This window comes from Montipora capricornis, chromosome 11 (genome assembly GCF_036669925.1).
Source record: "Montipora capricornis isolate CH-2021 chromosome 11, ASM3666992v2, whole genome shotgun sequence".
Taxonomy (NCBI): domain Eukaryota; kingdom Metazoa; phylum Cnidaria; class Anthozoa; order Scleractinia; family Acroporidae; genus Montipora; species Montipora capricornis.
The window spans coordinates 5141720-5149219 of NC_090893.1; the positions used below are offsets into that span (position 1 = coordinate 5141720).

The window sequence follows — 7500 nt, forward strand, 5'->3', positions numbered from 1 at the left end:
GCGACTGTGAAAGGATCCACAGTGTTGTGTTCCATGAATTGCTCGTTTTGTAATATCCAGACTTAAAATCTTTTCTTTAGAGTAAACCACATAGCTCCCTCAAAAAAAAAACAATGTGCGAATCTATGGGATACTACTGTATTTTCTATAGTTGCAGAATAAATTTCTCTATTTGTGTTTAAAGGGAGACATTTTCTCAGAATGTTTGGCGGGGTCAAAGGGACGTGTATGAGTTTGCATTAATTGGCCTGCAAAAATTTACAATTTAAAAAAATGGAAGGGATTTATTTGTAGATTGCCCAGGGAAGCAGGGCAATATACAGATAAAATTACCGGGTATTTGATTTAGGAATATTGCCCGTGCATTTCATTCAATTAGCAATTTATTTCAATTCAATCATCCCCGCTCTTCCCCCCCTGCTACATTATTAAGCCCTCCCCGGACTTTCAGTTAGTTAAATAATTCATGAATTATGTAAGTTGAATAACAAAAAGAAAAATGTGTGATTCATGGAATACATACAGGACTTGGCACCCTTTTGGGGCCTGGGGTCCCGTTCGTCTCGAAAAGTCCCGGTAATTACCGGGACCGTTTACCGGGAAAACTTTATCGGGACCGAAAGAGTGTTTCTCGAAGCAACCCGTAAACTTTCCCGGTTCTTATACGGGCCGATTAAAATAACCAGGAAGTACCAGGCCTCCGTGCGTACACTTCTGCGACGCTCGTCATGAACAGAGGAGGAGAATGAATTGGCACTATAGATCTGTGCGACAAACTTGATGTAAAGTTGGCGTTCGAAGCGATGACCTTCCATCGGGTCCTTTTTACACCTATCCAGCAGTGAAGGCGTGCTTTTTAAAACCTCAGTGACGGGAGAAAAAAATTGTTTGCAAAGGATGTTTAGATGGCAGGATTTTTTTGTTTCATTCACAGCTTTTTGTAAGCAACCCTTTTAGTTTGCTGGGAAGCAACGTTCGTTTGGAGTAATAGAAGCTCAGAACTTACACTACAGTTTCACAGCTTCATTTTCTCATTACAAGGGATCTTACATCGCAAATGCCACTAAGTTTTAAAATACCCGATCAAGGTCCAGATTTCTTTGTCGGGAAGAGAGTGCAATCTGAAGAAGCGTGTTACAACGAGGTTAAGCGCAAATGTTTTCGATCATCGGAGGCTTCCATTCACTACAAGCAGTAGTCCGTTAGTTATTGTAGTATCCGGGTTCTGTATTTGGACTTCTTTTTTTGGGGGTTGTTTTGGTTTTTTTGATCAGCCTGCGGGGGCTCAGCGAAACCCAACAATGATCCAAAATACTGGTGTCATCAGCAAACAAGTAAAGGCTGAGTTAATTGGGAAGCCATCAGGCAGATCGTTAATATATAATGTAAGAAGTAGAGATATGCCCAGGTTTGCACGCAGATGCGAAACATTCCGATTTTAAAGGAAAAAATCACAAACAACCATCGCAGAAACCACCGAAAAAGTGTTCGGATTTTTGCAAATTGTTAACGATTTTTGCAAAAATTGCGAAAAATCGCCAAAACCTCTCCAAAAGGTAAAGAAAACAAGTTCCCAAAACCTATTGCGGACTTTTTTTGCCGCGATACTTAACCGATTTTTTTATACGAAAATTGCGAAAATTGAGAAAAACTCGCAAACCTCTCAAAAGCTAGAGAAAACAAGTCTCCCAAACCTGTTCCGATTTTTTCGAAAATTGCAAAAAAAAATCAGCAAACCTCTCAAAAGCTAGCGAAGACAAGTTCACTCAAACCTATTGCGATTTTTGCGATTTAACGATTTTTGCGAACAAATTGCGAAAAATCGCAAAAAAAAATCGCAGAACACCGAAAAAGCTAGAGAAGACAAGTCTTCCAAACGTGTTGCGATTTTGCGATCTTTAAAACGATTTTTGGAAAAAAAAAAATAGCGAAAAAATCGCAAAACATCGCAAAACTCTGAAAGGGCCTTTTTAAATTTTTTTTTTTTTAGAGAAGACAAGTATTCCCCAAACTTGTTGCGATTTTTCCGATTTTAACAATTTTTGGGAACAATTGCGAAAAATCGCAAGACATTGCAGAAAACATCCTGAAAAGCTAGAGAAGACAAGTCTTCCCAACGTGTTTTGCTGCGATTGTTTGCGGATTTGTAACGATTTTTGGACAGAAAGTTCCGAAAAATCGCAAACATCGCAAAACTCTCAAAAAAAGCTGGAGAAACACAAGTCCCACCAAACCTGTTGCGATTTTGTGCAATTTTAACGATTTTTTGCGAAAATTCCGAAAAATGGCAAGCATCGCAAAAACTCATCAAAAAGCTAGAGAAGACAAGTCCCCCAAAGCCTGTTGCGAATTTTTAACGACTTTTGACGAACCAAATGCCAAAAAAAAACGCAAAACCTCGCCAAAAGCTAAGAAAAGACAAGGTCCCACTAATTTTGTTTTTCGATTATTTGCGATTTTTAAAAAAAACGATTTTTGCACGAAAATTGCAAAAAATTGCCGAAAAATGGCCAAAAATCGCAAAATTCTCTAAAAGCTAGAGAACGAAAAGTCCCCCAAACTTGTTGCAGTTTTTGCGATTTTAAACGATTTTTGCAAAAATCGGCAGAACACCGAAAAAGGACAAGCCCTCCAAACGTGTTTGCGGGAAATTGTGTTTTTGCGATTTTACCGATTTTCGCAAAAAACACGCCGGGGCCAGAACTACCCCCCAGATGGGTCATCAGCCAGGGGTCCACGTTTTCTCAAAGATGTGCGGCTTCGGAGCGGGCAAAGAGGCCTGTGGGTCGTCAGTGAAAGGATTTTGGGCCAAAATCGGCGGATTTTCAACTGGGATTTTCGTTAGCCTGGGTACAATGCAGCCAAAAATGGGCGGCTTATTTTTGTATTTTTTCAGTTCAATAGCTTTCCATTGGTTGTGTAATGAAGGCGTAATACGCAAAACTTAATCGAGGAAAGTAGTTATGATTGGAATAGCAAATTGCGAAGTATATTCCAGCCGACGAGCATTCAAGGTACATGCTTTTCAATGAAGATTTTCCTCTGAATGTCAAAACTCACACCAAAATCGAAAGTCATACGATGGTTAGTTCGATGTCTCATCTTAATTAAAAATGTATATGTTAAACGCTATTGTCCTAATACAAAACAAACAAAATGTCAGGGTGTTTTTAGGGTAACCTCCGAGTGGGCAAAAAAACAACGACTTTCCCCCTTGCTGCATAGATAACCGCTTAAAAAAGGAAAGATCACAAGAACTGGCCCTCGCGTTGGTCGAACAAGACGCTAAAATTAGCAAGCTGAAATTGCAACTAGATGAGAGAGGCGCGGAACTTGAAGCTTTGCAATTTCGAAAACTTCACAAAACTGAAGAGCATATTCGAAGACAAAAAGCCGAACAGGTTTGTATAAATTAATATTTTGTTCCGCGCATTTCCTATGTACAAACATGATTTGTGATCATAAATGTAAAACAAAATATAAACTTAATAAAACCCATGTCTAGTCCGAAACATGGTCCATGCTAGTTTTGTAATTTTGCTAGCTTGCCAGAATGATAGGATGCTGTAAGTGATATGAATTGGTGTCTAAATGCACATTAAGTAAATTTTAATATATAAAACTCCTTGGAAAATGGTTCATTCTAGTTTATAATTTTGGCCAGCTTGCCTAAATGATATGAAGCTGTAAGTGATATGAATTGGTGTCTAAATACACATTAAGTGATTTCATTTAAAGCTCCTTGGAAAATGGTCCATTCTAATTTATAATTTTGCCAGCTTGCCTGAATGATTGAAACTGTAAGTGATATGATTTGGTGCCTAAATACACATTAAGTGATTTCATTTAATTAAAGCTCCTTTAGACTAAGAAATGGAGTTCATAGAGACTGACTATTATAAATCTGCATATTTGTTGTTACAAGTGATTACAAAAAATATATTTTGTTTGTTAATTAATATATTGAATTTAACTATAATGCACAGATTTCTGACTTGGAAAATGTAGTCAATGACGACAGTGGGTATCAAGCCAAAAAGATAAAGATGACAGAGGACCTACTATCTCAAGCAAAATTCTGCCAACAAATAGCCAAAAGCTTAATCTTTCCAGAAAGCAGTTTTTTAGACGCGCAGAAAAAAGACCCTAGCTGCACTTGGGCCAATCCATACTTGCTCTGGAGCCACAAAAAAATCACCCCAAGACAACAAACCAGTGCTTGATGGTTTGTGGACGACATTAGTAGCCACCGCCTCAAAACCTGAGATGACCAATTATATTAGCAACTCAGATATTTGCATGCAAGAGATAATTCCAGGTATTGTCAAGAGCAAAATAAAATATTACGAACAAAGCGAAGGAAATCAGGTGAGAAGCTTGCGTGTACTATATGAAGGAGGCCTCATTAGTAAGAGAAAGTACACAAGCATTAGAAATAGTTCAGATGTGGTAAAAGAAACTGGAAAGAAAAAGAAAAACCAGAAAACAGAACTTATGAAAGGATGTGAAGTTCCAAAAATTTTGCCTTACAAATCCCTCATGAGTTTTGTCAAAGCCATAGAAATTGGTAAAGTGCTATCATTGGAAGACCTGGCAAGCAAATATTCCCTGGAATCAACATCTGGTGTTTACAGGCCCTTGGAACCTTTCCTGCTGAGATTAGCTGATATGTACTTGTTTCTGGATTCGAAAAACCCCTGCCTACATTGGTTCAATGGCACGAAAGGAGTTCTGCATGTAGCCATTGGTGCAGATGGTGCTCCCTTTGGGAAAGATGATACGGCAACAGGTATTGCTTTTTGCACTTTCAGATGATAGTGATATAGTGTATGTATAGTAGTGCAGTATTAAACTAATGTCTTTAAAATATTATTGTTTGGATACTTTCTTTAGCATTATTTTTTTGTGGGAGCTAGTGATGACCACTTTTTTTAGTTAAATGGTCCCTCATGATTTTAATTCTTAATTTATAGCATACCTTGTCAGCATTCTGAACCTTCTAAACAGGGTGCAGAGCTGCAACGACAACCACCTTCTGATGGGTGCTAATTGTGCTGAAGACACTCCCTTGATGAATACACCAAGCATTTGGTAGAAGAAATGAAGCGTATAGAGGGAACTAAACTCACTACAGACCAAGGCCATGTGGTTGAATTTAGATTCCAGTTGATCCTATCTGACATGAAATGGTTGTTATCAATGTCAGGCGAGCTTAATAACTGTACCATTTACTTTTCACCCTTTGCCAATGTGAACCAAACTGACAAAACCACTATTGGTGGCTCAATTGGTGGACCAGAAGCAACTTGGCAACCATGGGATTACTCCAAGCGGATTCAAGTTGCAGAGAAAGTTGCCAAATTAAAGACAAGCTTAAAGACCCTCATGGGAAACAAAGATCAGAGGTCACCAAATTAATTACCAAGGAGAAATCTAGGCAAGAATTTGTCCCCCCTCTAGGCAAATATGTGGATTTAGCTAAAGCTGAGGCACTCCACAACACTAACAATGCCTGGCAGCATTGGTTTTTAGCTCTCCTGACAGTGGCCATGCAGTACACTGACTAAGCTAAACTGAAGACAGCAACAGTGGTCTCAGACCTTCCAAACTCCTCAGTACTGGTTGCATTTCTGAAGAGTTTACGAGAAACCATAAAGTGTGGAAGACTTTGCAACAGCTTTAATAGGTGGTTTAGTGCGAAGAGAAAGAAGGGAATCCCTTTTTCTTACAGATTCACTGGTCTGGAATCCAAGAGATTTTCATGGAACTTTGCTTACCTAATTAAGGCACTGTTGCAGATAGACAAGCTGTCAAGTGGGTCTGTCCTAAAGCTTCACACACTAGCATTCATTGGTGTGCAAATCAGGGATGCTGCTGCCATTTACTCCAGAGTTGATGTAAGCAAGCAGCAAGTTGATGATTTGAAGAAATTGTGCCAAAACTATTTCACAGCAATCGTCTCCTGTTAGATGGGGTGAATCCCACCGTGTGGACCCTGGGCTATGCCATTCTATATCACACCAACCTACTATTGGAGGAGCTTGGGTTGGGCTTGGCCTTAACTTTATGCAGGGTCGAGAGGCTAAACATGTCAAGCTGGCAAAGTATGTTGAGAACACTTGCAATGTGAAGAAAAGTATGAGGTGGTGGATTGTGTTCCGTCATGAGTTTGTCTGTCTCTTATGGCTTAGAGAGATGGACCCCTACGGTGTTATTTATCGTCAAGAGAAAAAGAGAGGTTCTGCGTCTTACATACCCAAGAGGGTTAAAGACCACGATGACAGATTTTGTTATTGTGGTCTGCCTAAGTTAAATGTCGCTGATGAAGGTTACACGATATGCAAAGACAACCTGATGAAGCTAGTGAAGCAAAGTGTTGCTACTGGAAAAGTTAACAATGAGCTCAAGCAGTTTCTTAAATAATTAATTCGTTATATGTATAAACATATATACACTTTATTTCCTATTTTTTAGTGTTGCAATTATTGATTAAATGGTAAATATTATTTTAATTATCTTATACTTTCGTAGAAACAACTCAACTCTCGATAATGTTATCAGAGATAACAATGTAATATAATTTGTGTTGAGTTCATTTGATTTCCTGTCTTCCCAATTAGTTGAGCCTCTGTGCTCAAGTGATTATTGTACAAGTGGTAATTTTCAACTCAGAAAAATTCTAAGTGTTCCTTGTAGTCAAACCTATAAAATCCTGATTACTAGCTTAGACACTCTACCATTGTTCCATATGAAACAGAACTGTAGCAATAATGAAAACTGAATGTAGCTGCCCTCAAAGCCTTCAAATAATTACTGCTCCAGGGAGTCATGGAGTTGCATACATGATCACCCTTGGAAATCTGTTCTCAAATACTTTAAGAGAAAGTGATAATTATTTATTATTATTATTATTTGTTATTGTTATTGTTATTGTTATGCCCTTTGCAACAGAGTATGACTGAGAATTCACTGGAAGACACATAATAAACAAAAACATGGGATGTGCCTTTTCTTGCTAGATTGATCATAGGAAAAGAGCTTATAGTATATCTAATATATGAATAAATTGCAATGTCAATTAACTTAATTGACTGAAAAGTGAACAATATATAATGATGGTTTTGAAATTGAACAATAAACTATAAAATAGTTATGATTTTGATCATGATGTACAGCAACAACTGATTGAATCACAACAAAGCATATAAAATGTTGGGGAAAACCTCTTGAAGCAGAGTAGAGAGAATTAACAAACTCAACCTTGCACACACACACCAACTGGGAATCGATCCCAGACCACATTTGTGGAAAGCGAGTGCTCTCACCACTTCGTCAACCCTGCTCCCTGGGTGTTAAAATCCTACTTTCAATAATAATAATAATAATAATAATAATAATAATAATAATAATAATAATAATAATAATAATAATAATGTCTTAGATCTAGTGGTGTGGCACACCGTCCATGTTCCAGTAGCCATAGTGAAATTTCACGGTCAG

At 38.0% G+C, this 7500-nt stretch overlaps 1 pseudogene; it reads left to right on the forward strand.

Moving 5' to 3' along the window:
- The first annotated feature begins 5549 nt into the window (after window positions 1-5549).
- On the forward strand, window positions 5550-6423 carry LOC138023028 (uncharacterized; annotated as a pseudogene).
- The last annotated feature ends 1077 nt before the right edge of the window (window positions 6424-7500 follow it).